Here is a 24,726-nt window from a genome sequence, read left to right as displayed (position 1 = left end):
TTGTCAAACTCTCAATCCAGCAGTTAGCGTTTGAAATCTTGAGAACATTTTCTCAATGTTTTCATCATCCTCCATCTTGAAGGCTTCATATTTCTGGATCAAGGCAAGAGCTTTAGTCTCCTTGACTTGGGCATTTCTCATCTTGATTGCTTCTTTTGATCATCACTCATTTCTTGTCTTGTCAGCTTTACACCACTAGCTTTCACTGGATGTTTGTAACCATCCACCAGAAGATTCCATAAGTCACCATCTAAACCAAGAAAGTAACTTTCAAGTTTATCTTTCCAATATTCAAAGTTTTCACCATCGAATACTGGTGGTCTAGTGTAACCATTGTTACCATTTCCATTGTATTGCTCAGCAGAGCCAGATGTAGATGTAGGTGTTGGAGTCTCACCATCCATCTTGACTTAGCGTTTTTTCTCTTCCTGAATCTTTTCTAAACACGGTTAAGTGCTTGCACCTTAGAACCGGCGCTCTGATACCAATTGAAGGATAGAAAAACACTTAGAAAGGGGGGGGGTTGAATAAGTGTGACTTTAAAAACTCTTAAGATAAAAAAAATTGCACAATGATTTTTATCATGGTTCTTTGTTAACGAAACTACTCCAGTCCACCCCCTTAGAGTGATTTACCTCACCTGAAGATTTAATCCACTAATCAACCTTGATTACAATGGTTTTCCACTTAAATACCTTCTAAGTCTTCTAGAGTATTCTGATCGCACCTTGATCACTCTAGGAACCTTTTACAAATTAATGTAAACAAATTCTTACAAGAGTATTACAATGCTTCTTAATAAGCTATAATCACAACTGTGATATTTATCTTAAGTTTAAGCTTAATCTCACTAAGATATTACAACAGTAATGAAGTGAGGTTGAAGATGAAGTTTTGAGAGCTTTTCACTTTGACAACGTTTCTGTATGTTTGCGTAGAGTGTTGTATTCAGCTTCTCATCAGAACTTCTATTTATAGGCGTTTTGAGAAGATGACTGTTAGGAGCATTTAATGCGTTGCGTGATCCGTACAACATTGCATTTAATGTTTCACTCTTTTGTCAACTACCTCGAGCCTTGCTTTTCCTGCTTTAACTGACTTTGCCTTTAATAGCTTCTAACGTTCCTTTTGTCAGACAGCGTAGCCTATCATCTTGAACTTGCTTCTGATCTGATCTTTGTAGATACAACGTTTGAATATATTAGAGTCAAACAGCTTGGTGCAGAGCATCTTCTTGTCTTCTGACCTTGAAGTGCTTCAAGCGTGATACCATGAGAACTTCAGTGCTTCTGCTTCTGATCTCAAGTTCTTCTGATGCTTCAATAGACCATGTTCTGATTCTGCTTGACCATCTTCTGATGTCTTGCGAGAGCATGTTCTGATGTTGCATGCTGAACCTTCTGAGTCAGTGCTTCTTGCGCTGATTTTGTGCATACTCTATATATATTTCCTGAAATGGAAATTGCATAGGATTAGAGTACCACATTGTCTTAAGCAAAATTCATATACATTGTTATCATCAAAACTAAGAATATTAATCAGAACAATTCTTGTTCTAACACCTCTATGGTCTGACCTGCTGACCTTTCACTAATTACTCCTTTATCGATGAACAAAATCAACACTGAAGCTATTTCGTTCGCTCTTACTTTCGCTGACATCGCGGAATCAACGCTGAAGTTGTTTTGTCCGCTCTTACTTTTGCCAACATCGCTCATGTTGTTTATGATCTTCTTCACGATATGTTTAATGTTTTGAAACACATTTATGGTTTATTTATGCATGAAATGTTACGATTTTTTATGTTAGGGTTTGTGGTTAATTTTGTGCAGTGAGGATTTGGGTGTGGCATAATATCATAAGATTTCAGGAGACAAAATCTTTTGTGGAAACAATATGTTTTTATGACTTCCTAAACATATCCTTCACTTGGTTCTGCTAGATTTGCATTAATATCATTGGGTAATTGATGAAGTTTATTTGCAGGTACAACATAGAAATGTTTAGCTGAAGCATAGTGTAAATTCTTGATATTTTTGTTTTTTATTGGTTGAATAGAGACTCACGAAGGAAAACTAAAGGGAATGAGGTGTTTTCGTTGTTGATGCATCTGGATGCCTATTTTACATTAATAAATTGATTCGTTGGTTCCATGATTTTGTTTGACTGTTGTAAATATTTCACTAATTTGAATTGATGTAGTACTTTTATTCATTGATTTACTGCAGATTTGGAGATGAAAAATGTTATTGCTATAACAAACTGTAAATGTTTGTTGACTTCAACTCACGGAGTTCCTACTATTGAACAAAGGTCAATCAGTTCCTCACTCCTCATCATTCCTTTTCTCTGTGTTTGTAATGGTTGTATAATATGTTTTATGATTTATAGTTGTGTTTTCTTTTTTATGTTCCTCTGGTAATAAAGGAGAATTCCGTGTTACAGCTAAGTGCCTTGAAATTCTTCGGGACAATAACCTTATTCACCGAGATCTGAATCCATAGGTGTCGTAATACTTAAAAGCATATATGTGTGTAAATTGTTTTTCTAATTTTAGTTCATAATCCTTCCTACCCAATTCACCTTGATTTTAAAATATAATTTATATATGAATATTAGTAATATGCCTATCATCCTTTATACTCGATATGCTTCATTCATTTCCGGTCTTCGACGCAACTCTGTGTATTTTGGTGCATTCTATTAGTTTCTTGGATGTCTAAATATTTTATTTTTGCTTTTGGAACTTTTACAGTTCATGAATACATTTGACAGAGCAATGAATGAATGCCCTCATGGTATAGAGTCTGTAGTAGGATGATGCAAATCTGGTGTAATGCAGGTAGCAGGTTTCCCCATGGACTGCTCATGATAAACTTAGCAATCTAAATATTTTCTTAGACCGTTAATCAATTTCAGCATGTTGTGGATGAAAGCACGTGAAGCCAGAGATCTAATAGGTTCAGCAATGAATACATAGTGGTATCATAACTTCCTTGGTTCTTATTTTCAACATGATGTATTTCTGTATGCACTTTAGACTTAAAAATTAAAAATAACTTTGGGATTAGAAAGACATAAAGAAATCATATATTATTACAAGTTAGCCTGTTTTAGACATGAAGCTAAGCTTATGAGCAATTGTCTTAGGTACCTCTTGCTGATTCGACATCCAGGATTTGCTCCATGCGGACAGTTCACATATCTTTCTTTTAACCCCTTTTGTTCTTATATATCATATAACAATCTTGGTAGCTGCCAAAGGAGAACATAAACTTCCTAGCATTAATGAAAGTGGAAACTTGAAGAAAACTTTACAAAAACTTGGATCCATTCCTTCAAGCAAATTATTAGTAAGATCAATAATATTTTGTAAGTTCTTTGTCATATGTTATTAGTACATTTTTTTAAACAATCGTTATAATTACTTGCAGACAATTGAGGTGTTATGGACTCCACAAAATGAGAATGATACTCTCTCAGAACGAGAGTTACTTGAAGATTATCCATTTTTACGCCTTTGTAAATTGAAACGGTATGCTTGCATTCTGCTTCCAGGCTTCGAAAATTATTACCTAAAATTGGGTTGTGAATTTTTATTGCATAGTTGAGGATTATATGTGATAATGGCAGTACTGAAATGATAACATTAAAACCACTGATATTATCCTGCTACTCAATCTCCAAGGTCATTACAGTTGCTGCCAATATCAGTATGACATTGTTTATAGTTCACTATAAAGGTTATTAATCATTGTTTGTGTTCGCGTTAGGCGGAACAGATGGCCAGCAACAGTGGGCTTGATCTTAAGTGATGGACGAGAAAAAAGGGGGTTGTACCTGCAAGGCACTCTGATGCCAAAGTAAGAAAGAGAACAACAAGGTACAACAGAAAATATAAGATTTTTGGAAAAGTTTGGATTACCTTGCCCTCTAGAGGTAGAGGGCTATTTATAGTGTTCTCTTTGAAGAAGATTGGGTCACGCTATATTTGGGGGCCTGAGCGTGATTTTCGGGCCCAAAATATAGGAGATAGTTGGCTAGGACTTGACTAGCTGAGCTTAAGAGACTAGCCGTTGCCAGGGACGAATGCCCAGCGTGCTGAGATAATCCTTAGTCGTGGGAGATCTAGAGATTAGCCGTGCTCGGTAGAAAAGGGAACTTGCCTTCTTCCGGTTCTATGGGTTGGGCCAATGCTTATTGGCCGCTTCATGCTAATGAGTGGATTGGGCCTATTGGAACAATTAGGCCAGTCCAGAACAATTTGTATTAGTTGTACATATTACCCATTAGGATGTCCTCTTATAGATAATGATTTTGTTGGTCTTACATGGTGGCCACCCATTTCGTGCATTGTATTTTTCTTCAAAAGATTTTTGTGGAAATTTTTAGAATTCGTCTTTTACGCAACCACATTTCCGATAATCATGTACTACTTTTTGAGTTGCTTTTTCTTTTAATTAGAGGTCTATTTTATTTTTATTACTTCAAACCATTTCCTTTTATTCATTTGGTTGTTGTATAGAACATATACTACTTTTACTATAAAATATTAAGCGTCTGCGATAGCCATTGTCGAGGAGTTCAATCTGTGCGGGAGTACGTCGACACTCGTGTGTTCGCACCACTAATGAAGGTTGTAGGTTTGATATAGTTCTTATGTTTTCTTCACTGATTCACCGTAGATTTTATGCAAATTTTACGAATATGGATAATATGAATTTTCTTCCAATTTTTTTCTTATAAGAACTAAATGTAGCTTTGTGATGTATGTAAGCCAAATATATATTAAGAAATATGGCCTTACTTTATATATGATGGGTTGATTTGCATTAACAGTATTTAATTGTATTCATATAATATTATGTACATAAATATCACTTTAATTTTCAACTTATTTTTTTAAATTTTGTTATTTTTAATTCTCACTGTTTTTTTAATATGAAAATTTATGTTTTTTCTTAATAGCTCTTATTTTAATATTAAAAAAAATCATTTTCCGAAACTCCTATTTTTAATAATATGATAATATAACTTTTAAAAGATTGTAACACCCGAATAATATTCATTTAGAATAATACTATTCAAAACGTCATATAAGGTACTATAAGGTACTAAGTATAATCATAGTGTTTATATGACATCTAAAACATGTACAATACATGGTTTCTTAACATAGTACATCTACAAAGTGGATGTCAAAACAAAATGCTAAACAATCACATTGGAAACTTAATAAATGGACAATAAGTTCTTCAATTTTTAAGGCCATCTTGCCTCTATCTTAACTTTTATTCTCATGCTTGGAGAATTAGAGATGTTACGAATATTTTGATAAACTTATATATAATGCAGAATGTCAAATTTAATTGGATGGGCGCGATACAACATTTCAAGAAGAACATAAATAATTGTCAAAAGAGCTACCACATGCTCTAGATCCATTAGGATGCCTTGGTTTATTCATATGAAAATACAAGGTATAAAGCATGAACGAAGAAGAAGCGGGTAAAATTCTAATTAAATAAAAGAATAGATTTTTTGTTATCAAACTCAATCTTACATCTCAACTATATATGGATATTTAAAAACAAAATATTCATCATCAATTCATAACTTGATTAATATAAAAATCTTTCAAAATTCTAAATAGTATTCGATTAATTTTTTATTTTAAAATATTTTTGGACTCTTTCAAAAACATCTAAAAGTATAGCAATCATTGTGTGAAAAAGAAATACTATAAATAATTTTCCAAAATTATATTTCATCGATATTACCAGAAATATGAATTTAAAAAATTATAAAAGAAAGAATAATAAATAATTTAGATATAATAAAAATTGATGTAAATAATTTATTATTTCATAAAAGCATTTTTCTTAAAGCAATGTATAAAAGAAAAGGGAGAGGTATTTATTTATTATTTTGATGGTTATAATTTTACAATAACTCTTTCTTAGTTGTTGGCACAACAACAATACACATCATTTGGAGTGTTATAAACACATTTGCCACCAGATTTGAAACCCTTATCAATGCAAGTTTGATTGCAAGTTGGAGTGCTTCCTGCATCTATGCATCTATCTATGCATTTATATCCTGGAGGATCTTGAGACTTCACAAATGCTGCAATCAAATTGGAGATATTTAATCCATATTGTTAAGAAATCTAAAAATTTAAAGTTAACATTATTTCATTACCTGCTGAAAACAAAACCATAGCAATGCTTAAAATACAGAAAAAAGATAGGTAATTGAAACGAATAGACATTGTGTATGATTTCACCCTATATGTTTTTGTCAGATCTACTAGTGTGTGTATATCTTTATCTATCTATTCATCTATATGTATATATATACTCCATTCTTTCATTATTTTAAGAAAACAAATTATTTTCTAAATTCAATAAACATTTAATGTATTTGATTTATATATTCATATTACTGAATAAAGGAAATACATACTTATAATGAAGTTACCGTTTGTTTATGTCTCATGATAAGAATTCTCTTTACTTTTTTATTTTATTCCTAATTTACAACGTATAATTTTGACAATCACCGTTTAAAATTTAATATATTCTATATATTACCATTTGCTTATGTATCATGATAAGAATGGTCTTCACTTTTTTACTTTATTTCTAAACTATAATTTTGCTCCCACCTTTTTAAATTAATCTATTTTTAAATACTATATGTACTTAAAAACTGTATTGATGTATTCCTTCTTGAATTCAATTACTTTTAATTTTTACCTTTAGTAATGAAATCGTTAATTTAAACCTTATTAGCCCTTATTTTATTATTTTTATAAATAATTCACTTTTATAAACTTCTAGAAGTGTAGTAAGAACGTCTAAGAGTGGCATTAAACGACGAAAATCAACAGAGATATTCAAAAGTGGCATTGAATGAACTATGGAACACAAACATATTGGGTAGAAACGTCTAAGAGTGGCATTAGACGACACCAACCATCAGAGACATTCAAGAGTGGCATTGAATGAATCTGAAAAAAGGGTCCAAACTCTGAGGAAACATCGGAGACATCCAATAGTTGTTTTGGATGGAAGGAGACCAACAAGATTCAACAGTGGCTTTGAATGCAAAAGGAGACCTACAAACCCGAAGATACGGCAGAGACGTTCAACAGTAGCTTTGAACAAAAGGAATCCAATCTCTGGAAAACATCGGGAACAATCCAATAGTAGCTTTAGACAAAAATGGAAACCAAAGAGATTCAATAGTGGCTTTGAATGCAAAATGGAAACCTGAACCCGGAAATACATCAGAGACGTTCAATAGTAGCTTTGAACAAAAGGGAAACCAATTTGGAAATTTGAGCAACCATTTAGGAGTGGCAATGGATGGAAAACAAACTCAATAAACATCCAATAGTGGCATTGGACAAAAAGAATGTTATTCCAGCTCAAAGACATGAACGTCATTCAATAGTAGCTTTGAATGAGGTGAGAAACATGTTAATGGGGATTGTGACATCCAATAGTGGCTTTGGATAAAAAGTGAGAAACGACATGTCCAAGAGTAGCATTGGACAGAGAGAAAAGTTTACATATCCAAGAGTAGCATTGGACGGAAATAGAAACAGGCAGACGAACATCTACTTTGGTATGTGCCAAGTAAGTTGGACTTAGATCTCAAGGTAAAATGTTGATAACAACAGGACCTCGGAGAATGTAAATGAGCATGAATTTTGTTTCATTGCATGATGTTGAATTTTTCTATGCATGATATATGATCAATGTAATGCAATTGTTTGTGACAACTGAGGGAGACTCTTTTGTGAGGCAAGATTAAAACTCTGATTCCTCAACACGAGAACTCTGCCAACTTTGCTTGGGAAGAAGATGCTTAAACACACTTCTATTACACCGGTAACTGTATCAAAACGATGATCCTTTGAGAAAGGCTGATAAAACTGCTTGGGGATTGCTGAAGAATATTGCCCCTGATTGATTAATTGTTGCAAATTAACTGATCATGGCTTCAGTTGAACTGTACTGGGGATGAACTGATCATGGCTTCAATTCTTGAAATGCATGCTGGGATGGCTTGCCCCAGTATAAGTCTTGAAAGGATATTCTGATCAACAAATCTTGACTGAACATCTGAACAACAGGATCTTGAAATAGCATGCCCCTGATAGGATCACTGATCAAGTTTCTCGACTGTTTGAACTTCCTGAAAGATGAGTGCTTACTTGCAAATAAAATGTTCATTCAAGAATGGTAATTTTAATGCAATGCTCAAAGCATATTTTTGAAATCAAAATCATTTTTGGAAAGATGTTATATATGTAAAGCAAATGGAATCACAGGTCAAAACATAAAGGTTGAGACGTTCAAAGTGAAAGATAAAGCAAAGATATGATATCAAAGCAAATGATTGGCAAATCTCATGGGAGTCAGCTTACGCAACCTTGTTGTAGTATGCTTTCAAACTAACCTTGCTTCAATTAGGTCTTTCATAGGTTGTAACGTGGCTAGGTTCACGGTTTAAGAAACAAAGGATATAAGGCTCAAAATTTGATTGTACCCACCCTAATTGCACCTTTGTAATGATGATAGCTCACAAGCAAAGAGAACTTTTGAGATGGCAGTCACTTCTTCCTTTTGGTAGTCACAACATTGTGTTGCTTGAGGAATTTATTGACTTCTCTTTTTTCATCTTTTCTTTTTAAATATCCCTAACTTTTGCCTCAACTGTTTATTTTTGTACTTACAGTCAGCGGGATGCCTTTATTTTTGCCTAAGTCGTTTTTGGTTTTGACTTAGCAGGCTTTTCTTTGTATACATTTTTTGATACATTTTTTTTTGAAAGATAGTGACTGCCTTGCTTAATGATCTATGAACCATCTTTGGCTTTTGATTGACATCTCCAACATTTCTTTGATGTATGCGGAGGAGCGCTTGTGATTGAAAACTTTGTGGAAAGGTGTACTGAAGGATTCTCTTAAAATAGAATGCACAGCTAAATTAACTGAGAACTATCCTGCCCCAGGTTTAAAATGCGGGTTTTTTCGTACAGAAAGAAACTCCTACTTCGAAGGCTCAGAGGGGTTGACAAGGGATTAACTTCCTTATTTCTCCAGTGTTTGGGAATTAAAACAATGCCTGTACATCATCAGCAAAAATTTATTCGAAAGCATACAGTTCAACAACTTGGGTATTTCGTTGTCATCATCCTCCCTCCAATCATTGCATAAAACACAAATTTGAAAGAAAAAGCAAATGGAAGAAAAAGTTTTGTAAAAGAAAGCATGAACATAAACAGTGTAGATGAAAATGAATTCAAAATATGCAATGCTCATTTCATTAAAATCACCATTCAGAAACAAACAAAGTCTAAAAGAAAACAGTACAATAAAGGAAAAACAAACAGTACAGAAACAAGGCCTAGTGACTAATCAGCAACAAGGATGAGCTATCCTGTCTGAAACACTTGGCTTTAGGAAAATCGGAGGAATGTTGCATTCTTTCTTCAACAAGACTTGCAGGATTTCCACAATCTGATCCATCTGGCTTTTCAACTGGCTGACCTCTGCTCTTAGAAACTCTTGGTCTTGTTGAAGTTCTTCCATACTTTTCAGATACATGCTTCTAGTTCAATGTGTCGAGGAATCAGCTGGACAGTAGACAGACAAACTCTGAAGATGGAGACAGACAAGGATAAGTTTTTTGGACAACCTGGATGTATGTATGCAAATGATGCAATTGTTGTTGTCGTTTTTTTTTAATTTGATTTTCAAGGAATTCAAGTTATTAATTTGTAAACATCAAAACATGAAGGATGTAAATCTTATATTGGATCAAAGCTTTGATCAAGTTATCATCAAGATCAATCATCCATTTTGGTGGATTAAGGTTTTCACCCTATCGACACCCAAGATCCATTGAGTTTGATGAAACTTATGATGTTTACAAAGAAAGACCTATGAGTTCCTTGGAAATCAAATGAATGCATGGATGCATGGTTTATGCATCAATCACAATCAAGATCACACATGGTCGCATAAACAGAGTTCACAGGTTCGACGTCACGAGCATGGAGTCAAGGTTAAGAACCACCCACAAAGGTATGTACTAGGGAATTTTGTACCTGCCGAACGGGTTCTACAAAGGTTCCCAGAGTTTTCAATCTTCTATCGGATACTACCGGCACGCACAATTGCTCATGGGCGCCAATAATATGCCTAAAAAGACCTCGTCTGAGCGTAGTATCGCATGACAACAAGCTCAAATTGGTACTTGATCTTGTTTCTGCGCTACATCCTAAAAAGGCTTAGATGGGTTAAAAGGGTTCTAGGTCATTCAGCTTCTACGGACACTCACTATTGAAAGTAATAGCGTTATCACGATGGTTCGTAACAACCTCTACTACCTTCCATGAGGCCTCCACTGATTGGGGTTCCACCATATGAAGCTCATGTTAAGGATTGCTCCTGACATGCAACTATTGGTCTTACCACCTCCTATCTCAAGTTGCTCACCAAAGTTCGGGTTAGAACTTTATCTCATCACAGAGGAACCATCGAGCACCAAAAAGAAAAGAAAAAAAAAGAAAATAAACAAACAAAGCACACAATAATATATACAGATAAAAAACACACAGATAAACAAAAACAGGCTTAACACACTTAAAACTGGATCCCCAGTGAAGTCGCCATTTTTTCTGTAGCGGGGAAAATCTGATATCGAAGTCATAGGATTGACTCAAATCAATATTTCAGTGAAAGTCGCCACCGCGCTTTATTGTTTCCAAAGGAAAAGGGAAAAGAATGAAAAAACCCAAAGTTTGTTTTTTTTTAAAACAAAAGAAGAGATCTTAGGTACGGGTGTTGCTTATACAAGGGGAAGGTTTTAAGCACCCCTCATATCTGTGGTACTCCACAGGAACCTTTTTGAAAATCTGTGTCGTGTGTGCTAAAAAAGGGTTTGTTTTATTTTTAAAATAAGCTCGGCAAAGCGTTTAGCTTTGGGCCTACATACCTCCTCGGTGCAATGGAGAAGTCAGAGCTAATGTAGTTCCGCTTTTGGGGAAAACATTTTAAAAACGAATAAACACTTTATTGTCGTCGGAGAGAAATACTCAGCCATTGATCTTGAGCATGAGAACAAACGAGTTCTTTGCATCGCAAATGAAAGAAGGGCTCCAACTCGGATAAAATCGACGAGTATGCCACTAGCTCTCTCACGCGGAAAAGATCTCATTATATCAATCAATTTCAAAATCGTGGGGTATAACCACTCGTTTCGACAATGGAAACTTATCAGAAGCTTGATAAAATCATAGCGACTACACGATAAATTTCCATAAGTCATAAATCGACCGCATACAATTCTCTTCCATATTTGATCTTTTATCGAGTTGGGACAAATGTAGGAGAACTCTCCATGTATCAAGATCATCAATCAAAAGAAATAAGAAGGAGAAGAAGAAATGATCTAGCCTTTATCAAGAATCCATAGAATTCTCAAGATATCAAGACTTTCATCGATCAAGAGAAAATAAGATGAAAAAGAAAGATAAGAATGAAAACAAATTGATCTAGTCTTCATCAAGAATCCATAGAATCCTCAAGATGTCAAGACTTTCATCGATCAAAAGAAAAATAAGATGAAAATAAGAATGAAAACACAAAAGATAATCAACTCACACTATCATTAATATCATTCATCCATTTTGGTGGATTAGGTCATTTCAAACCTATCAACACCCTAGATCCAATGATATTAATGAAGTGTAGGAAGAAGGAAGCCAAAACAAGCACAAAAAAGGCAAAAAACCACATTCTGCCTGCTGGAAATCGATTTCATGCAGGGGGAAATCGATTTCCATAGTGCGGTTTTCAAAAAAAACAAGTTACGTTCAGCAGGAAATCAATTTCAGCCTTAAGGAAATCGATTTCCTCAGTGTAAATTTCAGCAAAAACAGCATTTAAAGGCATGAAACTTGATTTGAACAAATATACAAACACCTTATGATCACACATCAACTTGAGCACGAAATTTCCATCACAAAACCAACAAATAGCACCAATATAGCATCAAAGATGCATTGAACACAAACAACAAAGAATCACATTGTGATATACAAAAAGAATGAAGAAAATTACCAAATCTTGAACAAAACTTAGATCTACTTCAAGAATCACCAACACAAATCTTGATCTCTCAACAATTGAAGAAAAAAGAGTGAAATAGATGGTGGTTTAGCTCAAAGTTTGTGAGGTTCAAGGTGTGACTCACAAAATTTATGAAAGAACAAAGAGCTTTGGTGAATTTGGTAGGGATGAGGAGAGAAATTGCAAGGGGTTTTTTGGCTCTCAAAGCTTGAGAAATGAGAGAGTAGTGGGCTCTATTTATAGGATGAGAGCAAGAGTAGTGGTAGTTTGGTCTTTTTGCATTTGGTAATTAGCTTGTGTTTAATTGGTGATTAAAGTGGCATTTAAATGGTAAAATGAGGTTTAAGTGGGTTTAATGAAGGGGTTAATTTTGATGAGGTGGAAAATTGGTAAAATGATCAAAAATAATCAAAGAAAAAGGTGCCAAAATGATGTCAAGCTTCCCTCCTTATATTTTTTGAATTTCGCCTTAAGGAAATCGATTTCCCCAGGAGTGAAATCGATTTCACTCTGTTCCAGAAGAGAAATTGGCGCAAAATACACTAGGGAAATCGATTTACCCAGGAGGGAAATCGATTTCATGCTGTCCAGAATGTGATTTTGTTGATGATTGCTGCAGGGAAATCGATTTACCCAGTAGGGAAATCGATTTCATCAGTCAAAAATGTGAAAAATGCCTTGTTTATTGCATGTCTTGGCTTGGTACCTACAAAACAAAAGCCTACAAAGAAACAAAGCAATGTTTTTGGTATTTGGGTTAGTATAAAACAAATTAAAGAAAATTAGGTGCTTGATAGTTCCCCTCAAAGACGAAGCAAACATAACACCGAAAAATGAAATCTCAAGATTGTGATTTTGATTAATGATTGAGATGCAAATGATGTATGATCTTAGGGTCAAAAATTGGGGTATGACAGTCGTGCACTTCTCGCTTCTTGTGCTTACCCGTTGCAGACATTTCTCGAAAGTTGCAAGAGAAGTTTTCACTATGAAAAGTGACATAACTTTATTGATTCTAATATGTTTTAATAAAGATGCATTCTATTTTTTCTTTAATAATTATGAGTAGGGTTAACTTGTTTTTGAATATTATTGATTCTATTATTGTCAATTCCATGCAATTAAAACATATTTTGCTTCTTCATTTATTATTATTATTATTATATGAAATTTTCTAAAATACTTGGCTTCTTCATTAATTTGTAACCTAAGTTAACATTACATTTTAATAACTAGTCTTGACTTTCATTGATTTTATTAAATATGCTTATATCTTTTTAATCTTGATTTTTGCATTAAAAAATTATTTAAAAAAATAAAAGTGGTTAAAGAAGTCATGGATTTAATAGTTGAAATTTAAAAACAAATGAATGAATGAGATTTTATAATTAAGAGGTGGAAAGAATAATTGCTTAACTAGTAAATTCCGGGATTTTTTTTTCAATAACCAAGTTTTTCAAAAAAATTACGCATATAACCAAAATTTCAAAGTAATTACATAAATGACCATTTTTCCCAATTTTAACACATTGTCGCCACGCCACTTGCATTGGCGAATTGCAAATTGGGGCGGTTTAAAACCCCCGCAAAACATTTTTATTAAGGTAAGTCGCCACTTGCATTGGCGACTACACTTAAATTTTAAGTTATATTGTAAACTGCGGGGGTTCAAAACCGCCGCAAAGTTTAAGAAAATTAAAATTTTTAATGTAGTCACCAATGCAAGTGGCGACTTACCTTAATCAAAACGTTTAGCGGGGGTTTTAAACCGCCCCAATTTGCAATTCGCCAATGCAAGTGGCGACAATGTGTTAAAATTGGGAAAAAATGGTCATTTATGTAATTACTTTGAAATTTTGGTTATTTACATAATTATTTTGAAAAACTTGGTTATTGAAAAAAATAATTCAAATTCCGGATCCTATGCCACTTTGTGGACATTTAGTAGAAATAGGATAGGAATCAATAACGTTAATATATTAAATTAAAGAATTGAATAATAATTAGAATAGACATGGTTAATGTTAACCATTTGATAAAACTATTGAACATAATTCAGAAATTTAATTTAAGTTAAAAAAAAAACAAATATATAAATTATTTAATTGTAATTGCGTGTTAAGATTTCAACATTTTGCCTCACAACTTTATCCATTTGGTGAACTACAACTTTTGCATGAATCTTTGTTCACTTTTTGTCTATTACAATATATTTTTCTCTTAAATGTTTGAAATATTTTGAATATATTAGAATAATATTATTTTTTTTCTGATAATCAAAATTGATGTTGATTGATGATGTAAGACTCTAGAATATGTGATGTTGGTCTTTAGTATTGTAGTGCAGCATAAACCTGCAACATTAGTTCTTCAACAGTCAAGTGATCACTTATAAAATTTACAATGGGTATAGAGAAAAATAAAAATCACAAAAATTTACCTTAAATCTTACGTTAAATCTTACGTTAAATTACACTTATACATGATTGGTATTATGCTTTGTGATTCATACTCATAACAATGGAAAAGGGAAGAGAAGAGAGTGCAACAAAATCTCTCACATATATATTGATGATAGTAGAGTAGTATATATACAAGAGGAAGGGATGGTAGTTACATTAAGAGACTAACACAAATAACTAACATTATACTCAAGTGTAACTACCTAACTAACTAACTAACTAATCATCTATTTATCATCTATTAGGCCCCCACAAGTTGGAATTTGGTAAATGTTCAGCAAATTCAACTTGGATTTCAGAGATTGAAAGGGCTTAGGGAGGAGAGATTTGGTAAAGAAATCAGCAAGCTGATTGTGAGAAGCAGCAGGGAGCAACTTCATAACACCAACAAGGTATTTTTCTCGAACTATATGACAATCAATGTCAAGATTCTTAGTTCGTTCGTGAAACACTGGATTTGCTGCAATATGGAGGGCACTTTGGTTGTCACAGAACAAGACGGGGATCTGTGTGCAAGTGATGGACATATCTCTAAGAAGATAGAGTATCCATTGAAGCTCACATGTGGCTGCAGCTAGAGCTCGGTATTCTGCCTCTGATGATGAATGGGAAACTGTTGTTTGTTTCTTGGTGCGCCATGAAATGAGAGAGTTGCCTAGATAGAAGCAAGATCCAGAAAATGATCTCCTTGTGTCAAAGAAGCCGGCCCAGTCTGCATCAGAAAAACCGGTGACATGGAGAGATGAGTTGCGAGGGTAGAATAAGCCTTGGCCTGGACAATGTTTTAAATATATAAGGACACGACAAGCAGCATTGTAGTGTTGCGTGGATGGTTTTGGAGAGAAACTGACTGAGTTGTTGGGTAATGAAGGTAATGTCTGGTCGTGTATTATTGAGATATATTAGTCTACCAATAAGTCTTCTGTAAGAAGGAATGTCAGTAAACTCAGGACTATTATCATGGCACATCTTGGTTGAAGGATCAGATGGTGTGGTAGCAGGTTTAGAGCCTAGAAACCCTGAATCATTGAGGAGATCGAGGCAATATTTACGTTGACATATGAATATACCTTGTTTGGAGTGAGCCACTTCCAATCCCATAAAATATTTAAGGATCCCAAGATCCTTTATCTTGAAATGTTGATGCAATATGTCTTTGATGGGTTGAAATTCATGTAAGGAATCACCAGCTAAGATAACCTCATCAACATACACAGGTAGAATTGTGAATGTAGATGATGTTTTCTTGACAAATAATGAGTGATCAGATGTGGCTTGTATGTATCCATGATGAATAAGAAGGGAAGTCAGTTTTTCAAACCATTGTTTGCTTGCTTGTGTTAATCCATACAAGGATTTGATGAGTTTGCGGACTTGGTTAGGTTTAGATGTCTGAACACCTGGTGGTATAACCATATATACGTCCTCATGAAAGTTGCCATGCAGGAATGCATTATTGACGTTCAATTGATGGAGATACCAGTTTTGAGCGGAAGCCAAAGCAAGAACAAGTTTGACTGTGGTGAGTTTAGCCAATGGTGAGAAAGTACCGGAGTTGTCAAGCCCTTCAATTTAGTTGTTTCCTTTAGCAACAAGGCGTGCCTTAAATCTTTCAATGCTGCCATAAGATTTGTGTTTCACCTTATATACCCAACGACAATCAATAGGTTTCACATTGGGTGGAAAATCTACAATCGACCAAGTGCCAGTTTGTTTAAGAGCATCTAACTCTAACTTCATAGCTTGATTCCAACATTCATATTTGCAAGCCTCTTTGTAGGTTTTAGGTTCATGGTTAGTAGAAACAGATAGGCTAAAACGATAATGTGAAAGAGAAAGATTTGAATAAGAAATAAAGTTTTAAAGAGAGTAAGGAGTACCTGAGGATGATTGTGTTGGTGTGTCATTGAAGGTAGTACAGACATAGTCTTTGAGATGGGATGGAGGATTTTTGACTCTAGAAGAAACACGAGTAATAAGTTGGAGTGGAAGATTAGGTTGTGGCTGAGGTGAGGTAGGTGATTGTGGATGAGGATCATCATGGTAAACAAAGGGATCAGGATTGTCATCGGGGGGTTGAACAGATTGATTAACAATGGGAATAGGTAAGGGTTGTGGCACAGTGGGCTGTTGCTTGGATTCTAAGGTACTGAAATATTCCCAATTTTGGGTGATGGAATCAGACTGTTTATGGTAGTGAAGGATATGTTCATGATGTGTAACATTCCTAGAGATTAAAATAGTAAAGGAATGGAGATCAAGTAAGATAGATCCTTTATAGCCAACAACATAACCAAGGAAGAGAGATTTTCTGGCTCTAGTGTCTAATTTGGTGCGATGGCTGGTTAAGGTTAAAGCATAATAGAGGGATCCAAAAACTTTGAGTTGAGTTATATCAGGAGGTTTATTGTGGAGTATGTGATAAGGATATTGATGATTTAGTAAAGGTGTGTTGACTCTATTTATGATGAATGCTCCATAGCTAACAGCATAGGACCAATATTGTTTGGGTAGGTTGGAATGGTAAAGTAAGGCACGACCTACATTGAGAAGATGTTGGTGTTTTCTCTCTACTCTAGCATTTTGTTGAGGGGACTCAACACAAAATCGTTGGTGAATAATACCTTTAGAGGCATAGAATTGAGGTAACAAAAATTCAGGACCATTATCAGTCCTAATATACTTAGGGCATATGTGAAATTGATTTTCAATGAGGCTAATAAACTGTTTGACATGGGTGGAAACTTCAGATTTGGATTTGAGTAAAATGATCCAAGTGAATCTACTAAAATCATCAACTACTGTCAAAAAATATTTATGATTATGAATTGAATTGATTGATATGGGACCCCATATGTCAAAGTGAAGTAACTCAAATTTTTGGAATGCTTTAGAAGAACTCAATGAATATGGAAGTTTCTTATGTCTAGCAAAATGACATACATCACACACAACTTTATTGTCATTGGAAATAGATGGATACATTTGTCACATTTTTTAGAGTCTAGCATGGGATAAGTGACCCAACCTAAAATTCCATAAAGCTTGTGGAGGGATCACCTTAAAATTATTTGTAAAAATAGAAGGTAAAGTGTTGTTGGATAGAGAAACATTGGAAATGGTAGTGGTGGCTTCTGTTGCAAGGCATCTATGGTCTGTCACAAGTCTGTACAAACCTTCAATTTGATTAGCCAAACCAATCATCCTCTTGGTGTTCACATCCTGAATAAAATATTTAGTGTCAGAAAAATGAAAAAACAGTTTATGGATTGGCATAGTTTAGTAACAGAAAGGAGATTTAATGAGAATTCAGGAGTATACAACACATTGGACAAGTGTAGAGAATGGGAAAATTGGATTGTGCCTGCAAGTTTAGCTACAATAACAGAACCATTGGGTGGACACACATTAATGGGTTCAATTTCATGATAGGAACTAAACCAATGTAATGAGGAGCAAACATGATCATTTGCCCCTCAGTCAAGTATCCAAAATTCAGGTTTGGTAAGAGTAGAACAAGATACTGTTGAGACAAAGGCTTTACCTGAGACCTCATATGGTGGCATACCAGTATGAGTGGAAATATGATTGGTGCTAGTGTTTGTGCGAGGGTTAGGAGGCAGCAAATTTGTCTGTAAGAGCAAGCTAATCAATTGAGCCATCTGATCTTGAGTAATACTAGCATTTGAATTGCTTGCAGGAGCTTCTTCAACAACACGAGCCACTGATTGTGTATCACCAGATGCAGAATTGGACGCATTTGCTTTTCTTTTGGTACAATTTTGGGGGAAGCCATGCTTACGATAGCACACATCAATGGTGTGACCAGTCCTGTGGCAAAATGTACAAACTCTGCTATCTTTTCTATTATTAGAGGAGCTACCATAAGAGTTGGAAGTTTTACCACGATCATTGAATTTCCTTGGATCAAGTGCATTAACAAGAGTGTTGGCTTCATCCACATTAGTAGTGACTTCAGGACTAGGAAGCAATGAGACATTGTGACTCTCTTCTTGTATCACCATTGAGTAGACTTTGTTAATAGATGGAAGAGGATCCATCAACAAAACTTGTGTTTTGATAGCAGAAAATTTCTCATTCAAACCAGTTAGAAATTGAATAATTTGATCCTCAAGACGAAAATCCCTTGCACTTCGCATAGCAGCACAACGAAGTGTTTTGTTGAGCACATGTGCAAAATGGAATTGGTCTATGGGAGTTCAATTCTTCCCATAACCCACGTAATTCAGTGAAATAATCGAGAACAGATTTGTTACCTTATTTGAGATTATTGATCTCAGTGCGTAGATTGGATACACAAATGCGAACAACTTTTGCGAAACGTTCATTGAGATCGTTCCATGCATCAAGAGCATTATCCAAGAAAACGATTGTTTGAGCAATCGCAGGGCTAACATAATTAAGAATCCATAAATGTACGAGGCAATTGCATCGCTCTCATGCAGAACAGTTAAGATCGTTAGGTGCAGGAACCACAATCGATCCATTGATGAAAGAAAGCTTATCTTTGGCGCCAAGAGCTCGTTCCATCGATTGTGACCAAGAAATATAGTTAGAGCCATTCGATTGAGGAGTGATGATGACGAAATTAGGGCCTTCACTAGGATGAACATAATACACTGAATCAACATCGCCATTGGTGATGCGGTGTGCAGTGTTATCGATGTGTGGAGGCATGATCGAATCAACAAGAGATAGAAGAAGAAGAAAGGAAGAAGATGAGCACTACCAAAAAACAAAAGAGAATCAACAAAGAGGAAGAGAAAAGATATGCAGAAGAGTGTGGATCGAAGACGATGATACCATATTATGATTTGTGATTCATACTCATAACAATGGAAAAGGGAAGAGAAGAGAGTGCAACAGAATATCTCACATCTATATTGACGATAGTAGAATAGTATATATACAAGAGGAAGGGATGGTAGTTACACTAAGAGACTAACAGAAATAACTAACAGTAACTACCTAACTAACTAACTAATCATCTATTTATCATCTATTAATTGAAAAATTCCAAGAAACTTTTATCTGTCCCATTGAAGAGGGTATATACCAGAAGAAAAATAAAAATAAAGGTAGTCAGTAGTGATATCAAACAGAACTTATGCTTTGATGATCAATGTCAAAAGGTGAAAAATTCAAAAAAAAAAACCAGGAAGAAGATAAGGGAGGTGCTGGACTTAGGGGAGAAGGTTGATACATTCATCTACCCAATTGAGACAAGGTTACAACAAGGGTAGGGTTCAGACCAGAACACAGACACAATCACTAACAACCAGAAAGATTTTTTTGTCAAGAAGAACTATCTATCCGGAGGTCTCCCGTTAACTTGTGACTCAATTTCCAGCAATGATTTCAGGAATTGCAATAACAGAGTAGTTGACGGAATTATGAGCAAAGCTCTGGAGGGACTATGGAATTCAATGTCAAGATTGGGCATCACTAATACCTCTGAAAATTTCGATCTGATATTAACATTGAAGCACATGGAGTTACGAGACCACAAAGGGACGTTGGAGCAAAAGGGGACCTATAATCGTGTTCCTCCATGATTATTCTCTCCTTAAATTTGCGAGGTGGAGGGAGTCGGGCTAAGAGAAAGAGAGTCGGCTTCCATAATCAAAAAGGCGATGTTGATATTTGTTTCATACAAGAAACAAAACTTAGCGGTCTAGAGTTGAATGTGGTCAAAGAATTATGGGGAGATGTCAATGTTGAGTGGTCTTACTTGGATGCTAATGGGGCGTCGGGAGGTATTCTTACAATGTGGAGAAAAGATTTTTTCCCTCAACTATAGTTTTAGAGGAGAAGGCTTTCTTGGTCTTTGTGTGGTGAAGGAGGGTAAGCTAATTTACTTCGTAAATGTTTACGCCTCTTGTGACAAAACATCTCGATTGAGAACTTGGAAAAAGATTTGTGATTTCAAGAACAACAACATTGGAGGAACATGGTGCATTGGTGGTGACTTCAATTCTATTTCTTCTTTGGATGAAAGAACTGGAGTTGCTAATAGAGGAAATAGCAACGACATAAGGAACTTCAATGAATTTATTGATGATATGGATTTGGTGGACTCACCCACTATTGGGGGAAAGTTCACATGGTTCAAAAGTAATGGAAAGGCAATGAGTAGGCTAGATAGGTTTCTTCTATCGGAAAGTTTCATTGATGATTGGAAGGTGGATGGTCAACATATAGGAGAAAGGGATGTGTCCGATCATGCTCCTATTTGGTTGAAGGACAATAGAAAGGATTGGGGTCCTAAACCTTTCAAGTTCAACAACTTGTGGTTCAAGCATGAGGAGTTTCCTAGATTTATGGAAGAGGAGTGGATAAATATTGAAGTCAAAGGGAGAGGTGACTATTGCTTGGTTGAAAAATTGAAAACTCTCAAAAATCGGATCTCTTGGTGGAGAAAAATGGTCTATGGTTGGATAGACCTCAAAATAGACAAAGATGGGAAAGAAATGAATGATTTAGATAACTTGTTTGTTCATTTTGCAGGTAACGCACCAGAAGAGGTGGTTAAGAAAAGACTAAAAGTGGTGGAGGATTTTTGGGATAATCTTAACACGAGAGAAAGGTTTCTTAGACTTAAGTCTAGGCAACTTTGGCTAGCCGAAGGGGACGAAAACACTCGATTCTTTCACAATACCTTAAGAGATAGAAGAAGAATGAACTCTTTATGCTCCATTGGCACTAGGACGGGAAGAGTGGAAGAGGCTAAAGAAGTTAAAGATTTTATCTTTAAGCACTTTGAATATTTCTTTAAAGAAGATGTTCATAATAGACCGGAACCTAATGGAATTAAGTTGAACTCATTATCGATTGAAGAATCTTTGGAGCTTGAAGTTCCTTTCTCCGAAGAGGAAATCAAGAAAGCCATTTGGTCGTGTGATGGGAGCAAAAGCCCGGGGCCGGATGGTTTCTCCTTAGATTTTTTCAAAAGGTTTTGGTCCCTTATTAAAGAAGACTTGATGAAGTTATGCAACGATTTCTACTCCAAAGGTACGCTCGTTAAAGCCATTACTTCTTCTTTCCTTGCGCTTATTCCTAAAAACAAGAATCCGCAAGACTTCTTTGAGTATCGGCCTATTTGTTTGGTGGGAAGCATATATAAGATTTTAGCGAAGATCTTAGCCGAGAGAATGAGAGGTGTTTTGGACAAGTTGGTTTCGTCTAATCAAACCGCTTTTGTTCCGGGTAGAAGTATGATGGATGGAGTTTTATTGGTGAACGAATTGCTAGATTAGGCTAAGAAAAAGAAGAGGGGGTGTCTTTTACTTAAAGTTGACTTTGAAAAGGCGTATGATTCTATTTCTTGGAATTATCTTAGATGGATACCAGGGAGAATGGGGTTTGGGAAGAAATGGTTGAAATGGATGGACTCTTGCATTTTCACTAGCCATATGTCCGTTTTGGTAAACGGTAGTGCCACCAAAGATTTTAAGGTTCAAAGAGGATTACGTCAAGGTGATCCAATTTCTCCTTTTCTTTTCGTTCTTGCTATGGAAGGTCTAACCGCTCTCACTAGAAAATCGGTGGAGGTGGGTGATTTTAAGCCGTTCAAATATGGTGTAGAAGATCATGTGGATATTCTCCAATTTGCCGATGACACTGTTATTATTGGAGAGCCCACTTGTGATAACCTTTGGAACATGAAAGTGTTGTTGTGAGGCTTTGAGCTTGTATCCGGTTTAAAAATCAACTTTCACAAAAGCAACACTTTTGGAGTCCACATTGGCGAGTGGTTATTAAACTCGGCTACCTCTTTTCTCTCTTGTAAGAAAGGAAACTTTCCTTTTAAATTCCTTGGCATTTGGATTGGAGAAGGCGCTAGAAAGAAGAGAGTGTGGAAGGACGTCGTGGACAATATCAAATCAAGATTATCAACTTGGAAGGGAAGAAATATTTCAATAGGTGGAAGAGTGACTCTAATTGGTTCGGTGCTTAATGCTATCCCCATTTTCACTTTCTCCTTTTTTAAAGCTCCGAGCAAAATCATCAAAGAGATTAGAGGTCTTCTTAGTAATTTTTTATGGAGTGGAAATGTTAACAAAAGATGCATTCATTGGGTGAAGTGGATAAACGTTTGCAAGCCTAAAGAGAAAGGTGGGTTAGGCATAAGAGATGTAGGCGAAATGAATAAATCTCTTCTTCTTAAATGGAAGTGGAGGATCTTGTAGGAGGATAAAGCAATTTGGAGTAATTTTTTACTTTTGAGATATCAAAACCCAAAAATTAAGGTGCTTGCCTCTTGTAAAGAAGTTTTAAATCGGGAGGATTCTAGTTGGTGGAGGGACATTATTCTTAACGACTTTAAAGAGGAAAACTCCGTTGAAGGCTTCTCCGATTGGGTTGTTTGTGACTTTAAGAAAGGTAATAGTATTCTTTTTTGGCATAGTAGTTGGTTGGGTGATCAAACTCTTTGCGCCTCTTTTCCGTATTTGTTCGATCTCTCAACCAATAAACTTTGTGCGATTAGTGACGTGCTCTCTTGGAACAATGGCGCCCATTTTTGGAATTTTGAAGTTCTCTTCGGAAGCGACTTGGCCATTCACGGGAGGGGTTCGGTTTTCGATTTTCATATGAGGAGGTTAAAGGAGACTTTGAGCGACATTGTTCCGGACACTTCGGCTAGTGACGACTTCCATTGGAAACTAACTACTAATGGTTGTTTTTCGGTAGCTAGTGTATCCAATTTGGTGTCATATGCAAAGGATTTAACTTGGCCAACTTCTTCTATCAAATTGTTGGAAGTCATTTGGAAGCTTAACATACCGAAAAAGATTAAGATTTTTGGTTGGAGATTTTTTATCAATAGACTTCCTCTAAAAGACCTTTTGGCCAATAGAGGCTTGCCTATTACTACTTCTCTTGATTGCTTGTTTTGTACTAATCATTCGGAAACTTTGGAACATCTCTTCTTCCAATGTTTAGTATCGAAAGGGGTTTGGGAAAGAATCTTCCTTTGGTTGGGAAACGAAGTGGAGATTTCTTTTGAAGAATTCAAGAACTTCGGTTGCATTCAAGACAAGTTGAAAGAAGCCAAGACTAGAGCTAAACTTAATTTAATTTGGTTGGCTTTAATTCGGAGCATATGGTTAATGAGGAATGCTATTATCCTTGATAACGCCACTTTTAGCTTCGAAGCGGTAATATCCAACATAATGTTTTACTCTGGGAGATGGATGTGTAATAGTGTTTCCGATCCTAGGCTCATTTTTTATGATTGGTATAAATTACCTTTGAACTAGTTCAACTCTTCTTAGAGTTTTTTCGATGTAAGGGTTGCACCCCTAGTGCGATTTCTAATATCATTGCCTATTAAAAAAAATTGGGCCTTCATACTAAATTTTTAGTCGGCCTAAAACAATTGTTCTCAAGACTTGCAGAGAAATGGTGGTAAGAAAGTCTTTCAAAATCATTACCGACCTCTAGCGGTTATGTCTGATCATATTAAGAGGTAAGAAGGTTAGGGAACAACTACAAAAGTAATAGAAAAAGAAAATTTCTTTACCCACCTCCCTATGGGGGTCACCCCCAGCGAAATCCCAAAATTACCCCTGCTTCGGAGATGCATCTCCGAAGTTATTTTTTTTAAAGATTTTTCATACATTTCGGAAATGCATCTCCGAAAACACCAAAAAAGTGGTGTTTTCGGAGATGCATTTCCGAAGTCAAAAAAATTCAAAACCGTGAATATTTCGGAAGTTCATTTCCGAAAATATTCATGCATATACAATTTTCCCTCCTTCACTATTTCATCATTTTTTCTCCAAAACTTCTCCAAACCCTCTCCAAAACTCAATCAATCTCCATCCATTTTTCGTCTCAAAATCAAGTTTCAAACCGTTGATCACGTTAAAGGGAGCATAGAAAGCTACAATTTGAGGTAAACATCTTTCATTTCATCCCCTATTTCACTACATTGATTCAACAAATTTATGCTGAATCCTGCGATGGTTCGGAAGTTCATTTCCGAAATATATTACCTAACAAATTTCGGAAATGAACTTCCGAAATATGCCCTTGCAGTTAAAAAAAAACAGTTTTGGCCAATTTTGCTAATTTTTGCATATGTTAGGT

This window comes from Vicia villosa, unplaced genomic scaffold (assembly GCF_029867415.1).
Source record: "Vicia villosa cultivar HV-30 ecotype Madison, WI unplaced genomic scaffold, Vvil1.0 ctg.003292F_1_1, whole genome shotgun sequence".
In the NCBI taxonomy this organism is placed as follows: domain Eukaryota; kingdom Viridiplantae; phylum Streptophyta; class Magnoliopsida; order Fabales; family Fabaceae; genus Vicia; species Vicia villosa.
Note: the sequence above shows the minus strand (reverse complement) of the source record.